Source organism: Physcomitrium patens, chromosome 18 (assembly GCF_059467195.1).
Source record: "Physcomitrium patens ecotype Gransden chromosome 18, ASM5946719v1, whole genome shotgun sequence".
Lineage (NCBI taxonomy): Eukaryota > Viridiplantae > Streptophyta > Bryopsida > Funariales > Funariaceae > Physcomitrium > Physcomitrium patens.
This window is the reverse complement of record NC_143427.1, coordinates 3,887,519-3,899,954: the sequence shown is the minus strand read 5'-3', so window position 1 is coordinate 3,899,954 and position 12,436 is coordinate 3,887,519.

Below are 12,436 nucleotides of genomic sequence, written 5' to 3'. Positions count from 1 at the left end.
ACTTGCTTTTCTATTGCCACTTATACTAGCCCCTCCAAAATCACCCATCATCTTTAAATGTTAAAAAACTTTTCACTTCCTCTTTTCTATTCTTCAATTCTTTCTCATGTTCCAAGCTTGCATCTTAGCTTTATAACTCTGTTATGTTTCACTTGTCTTTTCAAATACCTTGAAGATTCTTTCAATAGAAGCACTAAATTTATATCAAAAAGACGAGATTTTTTGAAAGAACATAGGGTCTTTCATTGCAAGTGGATTATAAGAAGCACAATATTACCTAAATGAAGTCAAATATAAAAAGATAGCCAAAGGCTAAGTACAAAAATTTAGACTAATTTCTTTCTTGTGTCAAGATGTATCCAATTCTAACTCAAATCTTAAATTTAAATTTATCTTATTAAAATATCTATAATTTATTTATTATTAATCTCATTTAAGAAAATTTTAGCTTTTTGAGCATAAATTAAGCTATAATTTTAAATTATTAAAGTCCATAAATAAAATCTTGTGAAAATGAGAACCAAACCAAGGAAAATAAAATTGTCCGCTTGTTGCAATCATTGTCTCAAAACCCTTACTTATAAATTAGCTGGGATCTCTTTTGTCATAGCTATTTTTTTTTGCATGCTAAGGCTTGTTGGAAAGCTAACAATAAGATCTAGCTTTTTTCAAATTTTCAAAATAAAAAGAAGAAAAACTAGTAGATGGCATAAAAAGTTCCAAACTAGTGTTAAATTCCACTACTCAAAAGCTCCAATAAACCCCTTCCAATAACTTCATGTAAAATCTCCCTCACCATAGATTTATTTCTTGTATGCTATATCTTGATGGAAAGCTAACAATACAATCTAACTCTCTTCAAAATTTTAGAACAAAAAGATGAAAATTTAGAAAATGCAATTGGAAACCTTGAACTAGTCTTGAATTTTGGCACCCGAAAACTCTAGCAACCTCCCTTTCACAAATTTGCATGGTTCTCCCTCTTTATAGCTCTATTTCTTGTAAACTATAGCTTGTTGGAAAGTTAACAATATGATCTATCTTTCTTAAAAATTTCAAAATAAGAAAAAGAAAATACAAGAAATGGCATCAAAATTCCTAATTAGTCTTGAATCTTGCCGCTTGAAAATTCCAGCAACCCTCTTTTTACAAATTTGCATGGTTCTCCCTCCTTTCAACTTCAGCCCCTCTCTTTTTCTAAAATTAAAAAAACATTGATGCCAAAAATTCCTATTCCTAATCCTCTCTCAATATCCCTCTTAAACTATTATAGAGCCTACTATTTATTTTAAAAGACAATACACTTAAGCTCAAATAATCCATTCAATGCATCAATTTTACATTCTAAATTCTATTCAAATTATAAAATGTATTAATATTTTATTCTTTCTCATCCCTTTTATAAGTAAAATTAATTATCTTTTAAATATCGTTAATGAATTTAAGTTAAGTGCATCATGACAACGTCATTTTTGTTTTTAGTCATGTTTTAAGTATTTCTGATGTCTTTATCTTTGACAATAGTGATTCTAGTTTTATTACCACACCATCTTTTAGTTGGTATCTATACTTTATTAGTGATATAAGAGTATATTGGTATTGTAGCTCTTTGTGATTCTATGTCTTTAATAGTAAATAATGATATTATTATAATTAACTTATTAATTTGATTATCTTGTAGTATATTTTTTTTATATTTTAAAATTTCTTTTATTCTAATATTCTAACTTAAGCAATTCCACCATTTTATAATGTATATCTATTTGTTTATAAAAATTTATACTAAAATTATTTTAAATAAAAGAAAAGAAATAAAAAAATCTTTAGAAATTACAAATACAAATTTTTAAAAATAATTCTATAATATTTATCATAAGATACAATGATAACTTCATCAATTTGTTAATATAATTACTAATAAATTATTCTTTAAAAATCAATTAATATTATAATAAGATGTGAATTCTCAATTATACGCCAAACTTTAAATTTTTGTTATTTTCCTTTTTTATGATAATTGAACATGTTAGATTAGAATTTATATAAGTAGATTTTAGTTTTATAGAATTTTTAGGATAGTAACCTTTGATAGTATAAATCTTAGTCTTATGCCTTGAATTTTGCTAATTAGAACCAAAGAGATAAGGATTAGAAAATTAAAGTAGTAATTTAATTAGTTTTAATAATTTAGATATCATTCATCATTTTTATGATGGTTGACTAAGAGCCTATGAGCTCACCTACAATCATCTTATATGATTTAAAGTAAATAAAATTTATAATTTTTTAAAAGAACTAATAAAGTTTAACAATGATGATTTTGAAGATTTTCTCCAAATTCAACAAATCCAAGCAGTAAAGTAGTTCTTTTAATTAATAGAAGTTGTTTAAATGCAATGGCGGCATTGGATTCACCTCATGAAGTAAAGAAAACAAGATCAGCACCCTCTCCTTCAAAATACAAGTAGAGCAATGAAATTCTCATTTTTGAAGAATTTTACAAATATTGTCAAAATTCTTGTAGATAAAAATATTCATAAAAATTACAAATGAGCATGGATTGAGGCATGTGCGTAGTCGAACATAGCATAAAAAGGTGTTTTGAACACAATGGTGATGTTAAATTTATCAAGAAATGTTCTTTTGATCACTTACAAGAGCCATCAGCATTGATAACGGATATAGCTTTTGAATGTATTAATGCTATAGATCTACATTAGGGATCTTAGAAATCAAGGGTGGAGGTGTGGCCGCCCTCCCACAAGCCACCACTCAATTGTATAAGAATGACTTAGTTTCCTAAGCTTTCTCTCTCTCCTCTTTGGTGAAGGGTGAAACTATGTCAAATTTTGGCCTTGAATTCTAATCTTAATTTCAATTTTGATTTTAAATCTCATTGTGAACTTTGAGGATGTGTGTGCATGGATCTTGAGTTTTGAATGATGGTAGTTGGATTTTAAAATATACTTCATTGTGGTAGATAGCTCCCTCGGCCTCCCAAATACTTCAAAGATTTTAAGAGCTTTGAATTTCTCTCAATCAATCATTCAATTTTTTAGTTTTAATATATTTTTTTTAGATTCTAAATTTTAATTTTAGCTTTTCAATAAGGTAAGGCTCACTTAAATCGGAATGAAGACGAATTTATGGAAAAAATTTGAGTGCAAGGGAGATCGGCTACTTTGGAAGTTTAGATCAACCTTATTTGGAAAGACATTTCTCAGTGCCTCCTAATTTAATTATTGTGAATTTTTAAAAATAAGTTAACCTTTAAGCTGAACTTTTAATGGCACAAATTTCACTGAATTTAAAGGCAAATTGAATTTTTAATGAATTTCCAAGTAGAGGGAGGTTGTCTGCCACAGCATTCTTGGTCAGTCAACTTTGAAGGAACATTTCTTGCGGTTTAGGTACTAGATTGAATTAAAAATTATAAGAGCAAGAGCGTCTTTAAGTTGAAGTTGTAATAAACTAAAATTTATTCACATTGAAGCTAATCGTGATTTTTGGCAAACTTTGGAGTAGAAGGAAGTTTGCTGCTCTCAATTCTTCGGCATTATCAAGGTACCTTAGTTTTTATCTCTCTTTAGTTCTATTTTTACTTTTATTCTTTTAGTAACATGTAACTTTTATATTTGAATTTTTTCTTTTATTTTTCAACCTTTAACTTTTAATCTTTAATCTCTTCTTTTTTACTTTTTACTTTTTACTTATCATTTTAGATTTTACTTTTATTATAGATTAATGGTAATAATTTGATAAATTATTTTTACCATCAATTATTTAAAGATTAAAATTTTATTATTTTAAAATAATTAATTATTTATTTACTCTAATTAAGTATAATTTTATAATCACATAAAATTTAGCAATTAAGTAAGGACCATATAAATGATCTTGAACAAATTATTGAGATTTAAGTAGAGATCATGCAAATAGCCTTGAAAGACCATAGTAAATTTCATTAATTTTTTTCATTAATATTCGTAATCATTGCTTGAAGGGCTTAAAATTAATTGAACTAAAAATACTAAGATTTTAATTAATTTAGCAATTACTCAATTAGGAGTTCTTCCATTCAACTTCTTAAACTTATTATATGGCATCAATTTGATTGTGTGGTGAAATTTGGCCTCACATAGGATTTTTTTAGTATTTATGTTTATATATACATTTGAATATGAATTTATGTGTAGTTTTTTTTTATCATCTTTTTTGAAAAAAAATCACTTCTTTATGTATATTATTTGAATTAATATCTTTTATAAAACTTTAATTTGCATTGAAAATTTTTTAGGTTTGTTATAGATGGCAATAGCCATTCTTATTTCTTTATATTATAAATCTATTTCTAAATTATCTACTTTTGGTCTTTCAATGATATAAGAGTATTTTTTTTTTAGAGTTTTATTTAAATTTATATTTTTGATAGTGTTAATACATAGAAATTCAAAAAAAATTGATAAAATACTATTTTTTGAAGATATTAATAATAATCTAAATGTCTTCTTTTATCCATAGCATTTGAAATTTTTACCAAAGGTAAATATTTTTAATACATAATAAAAAATAAAATTTAATTTTATAGATTTTATATTGTAAACTTATAATATTATATATTAATTATTTACTTTAATGATATGTGATAAAAAAAGCAATAGCAAATTGTTTGAAAATAGTATTATAAAAAAAAAAATTAAAAATTAAAATTAAGAAATCCAAAAAATTTAAGCTTTTTAATTATTTATTATTCAAGACTAAATTTTAATTTTAATAATTTTTTAAAAAAATAAAAAAATATTTAAGTTTACAATAATTCAATCCATTCAAGGATTGTATCTTTTTTTTTATCAAACTATGACAAACACAAAAAAATATAATTACTTCAAAACTAAATAATATTAGATGTTATAATTTTTTTTAAATAATTATAATGAATTTTAATAGGAATTTTTATTAATGGTATCTTTAAATAATTCATATTGCTCAATCATGATTTTTATGTATATTTAATTTATTTTTTATATTTAATAATATAGTTTTTGTACTTAAAAAATATTGAATAAAATAAATATATAGAATCTTTTTAAATTAATAAGATAAAAGTAGATTAATATAATTAAATATTAATGTGTTAATATGATACACTTTGTAGAAATAAAAATAGACTTTTAGATCTATTATTATTGTATTTTAGATAAAGTACTATTTTTTGAATTTATATAAAATATATGAAATAAATTAAATTTTAAAAAATTAAAAATTAAAAGATCCAAATCGTGTATATTATTATTTAAATTTTGTTTTATTTTTTATGTCTACATTAATTAATTTTCTTTCAATTTATTGAAGTTATTTAACATTAATTTTATTAAAAAATAATAAATTCAAATAATGGATGAATAAGCTAAATAATGCTCTATTTATCTCAATTTGTTATGTTGAAATTCTATTTTATTGTAATTAAAATTTAATGTCAAGTTGTGCTTGCTTGATAGTTCTTCAAAACTTAATATTTATCTTTTTAAACTTCGTAAAAAGAAGAAAGTGTTTATTCTTTAGAATAAAAAAAGAAATGTTATAATGATCCAAGATTTTATTAAATTGACTCATCCATCATTACAAAGGATATAAAATGGCAGTCACAAGTACATCATCATTACTCTTATCTACATATGGATTAAAAAAATAATATTTTTTTTTACATGAGTATAATACAATGATAGTTATCTTATTGATAATAAAGACAAATTATAAATAGCTACATTTAATGGTTTCTTTCCTTTGCTTTTCATTATTAATACTATATTTTCTCATGTATTGACCTTGTTTGCTGCTCCTTCTACATTATCATATTGTATTATGTTTTTAAAAATAGATAGAACTTCTTTTAGAATATTTTTATTTTAAAATAAAAAATATTTCATTAATATATTCTCTACAAAAAGAGTTTTTTATTTTTTTTAAAGAAGAAAAAGATATTATAAAAGAAGTTGTCACTGCTCAAGGTTATATTTTCTTATAAATATCGATCTAATAAAGATTGCATAGATTTTAAGTGTAATAGAAGAAAGCTCTATTGTAAGAACACTAATCTAATTTGGCAATATGATACTCTAAGTACATTGATTGGATGTCCATTTGCTTTATATGGACAATCTATACAAGGTACTACAAAATGACAACTAACATTTTGAAATGATCATTACAACCATGGCCCTTTATTTTCTCTTATAAGTGATTTAGTGGCTAGACAATTGCAACTAGGAGAGAAAGCAGTAATAATACAAATGTTTTTAACAAGAAATCTATTAAAAAAAATTATTAATATATTATGTAAAAGAAATATTAATACTTATATTGTTACTTATACTATTTATAATATATATCATAAATTACATCAAATAGTTTTTAATGGTTTTACTTCTATTATTTCACTAATAAAAATCCTATCCAATATTACATATAATTTTTTTTATTAATGTGATGAGAATGATATGATAATTTTTTATTTTCTTTGCATATACAAAATATATTAAATTAGCTAAAAGATATTCTTCTTCTATTGTTATAGTTTGTATTTATAAAATAAATAGATTTAAAATACTTATATTATATATAGTAGGAATAATGAATTTATACATCCTTCATAGTAGCTATTTCTTATTTCCAAGAAAAAATAGAGTTATTTATTATTAGAGCTTTGACACAACTTATCTATTTGTATGGAAATACCAAACTTATTTGTATTAAAAACAATCCTAACTTTGCAGAGCTCTTACAAAGTCATTACAAATTCAAATTACCTAAAATTAATACTTAAAGAAATCCTATGAAGTCTTCTCTTAAATTCCATTCTTTGATTTGTAAAAGAATCCCAAAGTTGCAATAAGTACACAGTTTTATATTTTGGGGTCTGATTTCAATCCTAATTGGTAACCGGTCCTTTTTGGGTATCAATTCAGTCTATCTTAGAGATTTTTAAGCACAATCCTATCTTCACATTTATTCTTTATATCAACTATATCAATTATTTATCTCATCTATCTTATTTTTATTAATTTATGATTTTTTTAAAGTAATAAAAGAATTTCAATAGTCTAAGAAGAAAATTTGATAATTAGCTTCTATCTACTAGCTATTAAGGCAAATAAATAATTTAAGAAACTTTCACGAATCATTTTTTTATTTTCTTAAATTTTTATTCGACCAAGATGGTTGAATTATTAATTAGAAATAAAATCTATTTATATTTTTATCATATAATTGTATTACAACATGACAGTAGCAGAGGCAATTATGGAAAAGGCATTAGATTCCTATTTGATTTAGGAAGAGGATCAAGAGATAGGACAAGTCTCCTCCCAATTTTGTGCAATTAGATTTAAAAAGATGCCACTTAAAAAGATGAAAGAGGTTATTATTCAAGGCTATGGTAGAGGCAAACATCAGAGAGGAGCAAGAAGCAATAAAGAGGTGGAGCATGGGATAGACATAAATGAGGTAAATTTATCTAATTATGCTTTATATGAGATATTTGAGGATAAAAAAAATGAGTGCTCAATTTACACATCTCTTTTAGGCTAAAACTACTATGAAGGCTCAAATGAAGTTGAAAGAGCTTAAAGAATATACCTTGGTACTTATTGATCATGAATTAGAGATGAAGATGATGTCAAGAAGGATATATGAAATGAACAAGTCGTCTATTGATGTTAACTATGGATGGGTGTTGAGGGCCGCCAACAATGGGTAAGGTGATTTTTATGAGGCATGTCCAAGAATTAGGACAAGGATTAGAGATGTAGAGGTAGAACAAAATTTCTTTTTGCAAAACTTTGCTACTTATTTTGTAATTTCATAATAACTTTATATGACAACTATAAAGATAGAAACCAAGGTTTTAAATAATGACTCTTATTATGCAAGGATTTAAGTTTATGATAGAAAAATACCAATGTAATTCCTTGTTCTAAGACCAAATCATAAATAAAATAATGACCAATTAAAAAAAGCTCTTTTGAAGATTAATAAGGAATTTTTAGATTTCTAAAGAGAACTACTGTAAGACGAAGGTACAATGGTGCAAGTAAATCTTTTATTTATATAGTTTCCAATATAAATCCCTTTGAATGTTGATTTATGGATTTGATAACTTTGGAGGTTTTAAAATTTTAAAAGTTTGAAAGCATAGATCATATGTATAAGGGTTGGATGAAATATACGAAAAAAAATTCAAAAAATTTGGATGTGATTTCAAATGGTGAGTACATTTGGAGTGTTACTGAAGAAGAAGGATTTGAAGATAATTATGTGTAGATTTTATAGGTATTGGCTTTATATATAGATAGAAGTAGAATTTTACTCAAGGCAAATATATGAAGAAGTTATAGATTTTTTAAGTAGGCTTGGAATAGTTGATAGCCATATAATATTGTAAAAGGCTATGGTGTACAATAAGTAAAAAATTAAGGAAAAGAAGATGAAGCCCATGGTAATTCAATTGAATCAAGACACAAAAGAGTACATTAAACAAACTACCATGGAGCCGAAATTAAGAGAATGAAGAAGAATTGATCACAAGTCTAGTTTAGAATCTTTAAAAAAGTTAAAAATTGGAAGGGATGATTTTTTGACTAAGATAGAAAAGAAGAATTTTTTAAAAATATTTTCTAGGTATGATAAGAATTTAGCCTTTGCATCTAAAGAAATTATTTGTGTAGATCCTAACATAGTAGCACCTATGGTTATTTTCATCATTCCATATGTGCCTTGAAACTTAAAGCCTAATTCAATGCCTAAGGCTTTACTTTTTAAGTTGATAGATTTATTGAAAGAAAAAGGTTAAGATAAGTATTCTTGAACCATTTATTGCACCTTACTTCAATTCATAGTTTATTGTACTAAATAATTCTGAAGTATTTAGATTCATTTAAGACATGCAACTAGTCAATAAGATCACTATTAGAAATATAGAATATAAATCAATAGTAGATGAAATAAAAGAAGATTTTGTAATGCATTTCATTTCATCTAGTAGAGATTTATACTCGGCTTATGATCAATTTCAATTAGCAAAAGAAAATAGCAACCTAACCACTATAAATATTTTTTTGGATTTGATGTATATGTGAATTTTGTCACAAGGTATAATATATTTAGTGACTCATATGCAAAATGTAATAAATTAAATTTTAAAGAATTTTTATCAAACAAGACCATACTATTTTTTGATGATGTTTCAATTAAGAATTACCAGAGAGAGGCTAAAAATTTGATTTTAGAAAAAGGTGGATGTAATATATTTTTAAAAGAATATATTAAAGATATGAGACATATTTTGAAGAAACTTAATGAGGTAAATTTTACTTTATTCCTTAAAAAGTTGACATTTGGATTTAATTTTTTTTTTGTTAGTTAGGCATTTATATAGAAGGTATTAAAGGAAACCAAATCTGAATAAGGTAGATGCTATTATATTGTGGAGTTTTCTATTAGGGAATACACTGGGTACCTAGTTGTAGAGAGTTTAATTTTAACTTATTAGCCAAGCTCCAATAAGTTATTTGAACTTTAAAGTAGAAGAAAAATAAATACTATAATATCAAAAAGATATTGTACTAGTAAAACCTCTTATATTTAAGAAGATTTATACATAAGACTTTCTAAAGTATCTAGAAATTTTATAACATTCTTGGCTATATCAAATCATAACTAATCAATTGTTGGTAAGTTAAATTTTCAATTATTCCAAAGAAAATCCATAATCTCCTCTCAAAAACTTATCTTTATATCAAAATTTAACCATAGCTCCATATATCCATCTTCAAAATATATATAAAGTCTTAACTTCTAAAGAATCCCTTCACTTTGAATAAAATGCTCAAATTGGAATGAAATCCCTTCAAAACATATTTTTCTTGCAAAGGATTTTTTCTTCTTAAAATTTAGAAATTCATATCTCTTGATCTAACCATTCAGTTTTTATCAAATTTACACATAATATATAATTTATCTTTAAGCATTACTACAAAAAAATTCAACTATAAATTTTCTACCAATCGTCAAATATCTTAAAAATCCAAGCAGGTGCTTCAAATCCTAATTCACAAGCACCTGAGTATTATTTTCTTCATATCTCACAAATCCAAAATCCAAATACCACAAAAATGTATGAAGGTATGTAAGAGCACGAATATGGTCAGAAGATTATTGGATGTTTGTATATTTTATCATATAAAGATTCTTCATTATGCTAATATTGTAGTGGAATTGATTTCATTATTTTAAAAAATAATTGCATGGAATAAGGAGCAAGAATTGGCGATTGAGGGATTTAAAGTGATTTTGAAATCCCCCCAAGTATTAAGACAAGTGGATTATAATGGTGGAGGACTGATAATAGTAACAATTGATATAAGTTCTATAGCCATTGGATCGACTATTAGACAAAATGATAAAGAAAGTAACTGGTTTGTAATTAGGTTTGGAACAAGAATTCTCACTAAGATGCAAAGAGCTTATCTACAAATGAAAAGGAAGCTTTGGGATGCACTTACTGTATTGAAGGTTGAGAGGAATTACTTAATAAGTGCTCATGTAGTATTGGAATGGTTTTGAATTGTATTACATTGGATATTGCTATGCTTAAATGGATTGCTTTCATTAAGTCTCTAAATTCTTTTTTGATGCACATCATGGACAAAAAGAACTTGGAGATAGATATATTTTGTAAAAAATCCTAGTATAAATTGGCCAAAAAGAAAATCAATTGGAATACCTAATAATGCAAGATATAAAAACTTTCAACTCAATAAATATCTTCACAATTTAAAGTGGTTGAAGTAGCAGAAAGTGGAAGGTATTGCAAAAATTGCAATTATTGTAGACACAATATTTGAACTTATTCTACACAACCTTTGATAAATTCACAAATATCTATAAAAGATTCTAAAATGTTATGAAGCTTTTATTAACTATATACTTACATTTATTTAATAAAAAAAAAATACTTGTATGCATTTTATGAGGAATTAGATAGTTCAATAAGGTGAAATGTGTTTTGATCATGTATTTCTAAAAGATTTTCTTTTGAGTCTTGTGCACCTTTATAAATGTGTGTGTTTAATTGGTGGAATTAAACTAACTTGTATGCATACAATTATAAATTGCTTTTAAGTACAATGTAACATTTCAAAAATATTCATTGAATAAGAGCCGCCAAATTCCTTTGAGTCACATCAAACAAGTGTACACCATCAATGGAAAACCATTCTCCTCTCATTGGAGTTCTATATCACAAACTCACAAATCATTTTGTACAATAATACTACACATATAGCAGCTTGATAGGGTGAGAAATGTCAACTTAACATTATTTTTTTCACCACACAAAATAATTGGTAACAAACAAAATAAATATATGTATCTTTATATTCACTTGTAGTCCCTGAAAACACATATTACTTCCTTGCCGCTCGTAGAAACCTTTTCTTGAAATACCTCATCTATACTACACACTCATGGACCAATTAAGTGTCTATGGTCAAATGTTTCCCACACAAAAAACCTCACACAATTCAATTAAGAAATGAGCAACACAAACAAAAAGGAATGCAACTGAAACCTCCAACTATAGCGAAAAAAATAGTGTACATGTCAGAGGATTTAACCAGCTTAGGTGGCAAGGACTCACTCAATCTGGACCCAAACGTCTGGTTGCAAAGGACTGCAGTTGAGAAATCCCAGCACTCGACAATTTGACTCCATCTTCACCATTGCTGATATTTGATCCCAAATACACTATTGATGTTTCTCCAAATGTTCTACCACGAAATGAAAAAATAAATATATAAAAAGGGTACCACTCCTCCATAATTAAAAAATGTACTGTCCAAGATGCAATGCACTCAAAGGGCAACTGGGACTCCTGTATCGTAGGGGACGTGGGGAGCGAGGGGAGCGTGGTGATGCCCTAACGAGGGGAACGGAGAAAGCCCTAATGGAAGGGAATGGGAACGGGAATGGAAAGGGAGGCTTCGGAGCCCATGCGAGGCGAGGCGTGTGCGAGTTTGTCCGGGTGGGTGGGTATATGTAGAGACAGAGAGTGAGGGATTGAGGTATCTGATTGTAGCGCGGGGGAGGGATGTTGGGGGTATGGTAGGAGTGGAGTGGAGTGGAGTGGAGGTGTTCTCACAGCGCAAGGCTGTGGGTGTTGCGGGTGGGTTTGTTTGTGTTTAGGGTTACTGTGGTTTGCGGTGAGTGGAGGCTTCTCTATCTGATCCTTGGTTAAGGCCGTGCCAAAGGATCCGTTCCCTGAAGCAATAGGACAAGGAGGAAGACGCCTAGGAAACGTGTTCCTTCTATGCGGCCTTCGCTATGCCGTGGTCGATGATTTTGGTTCGGCCGGGGTACGATGGGCTGTTGACAGCGTGTA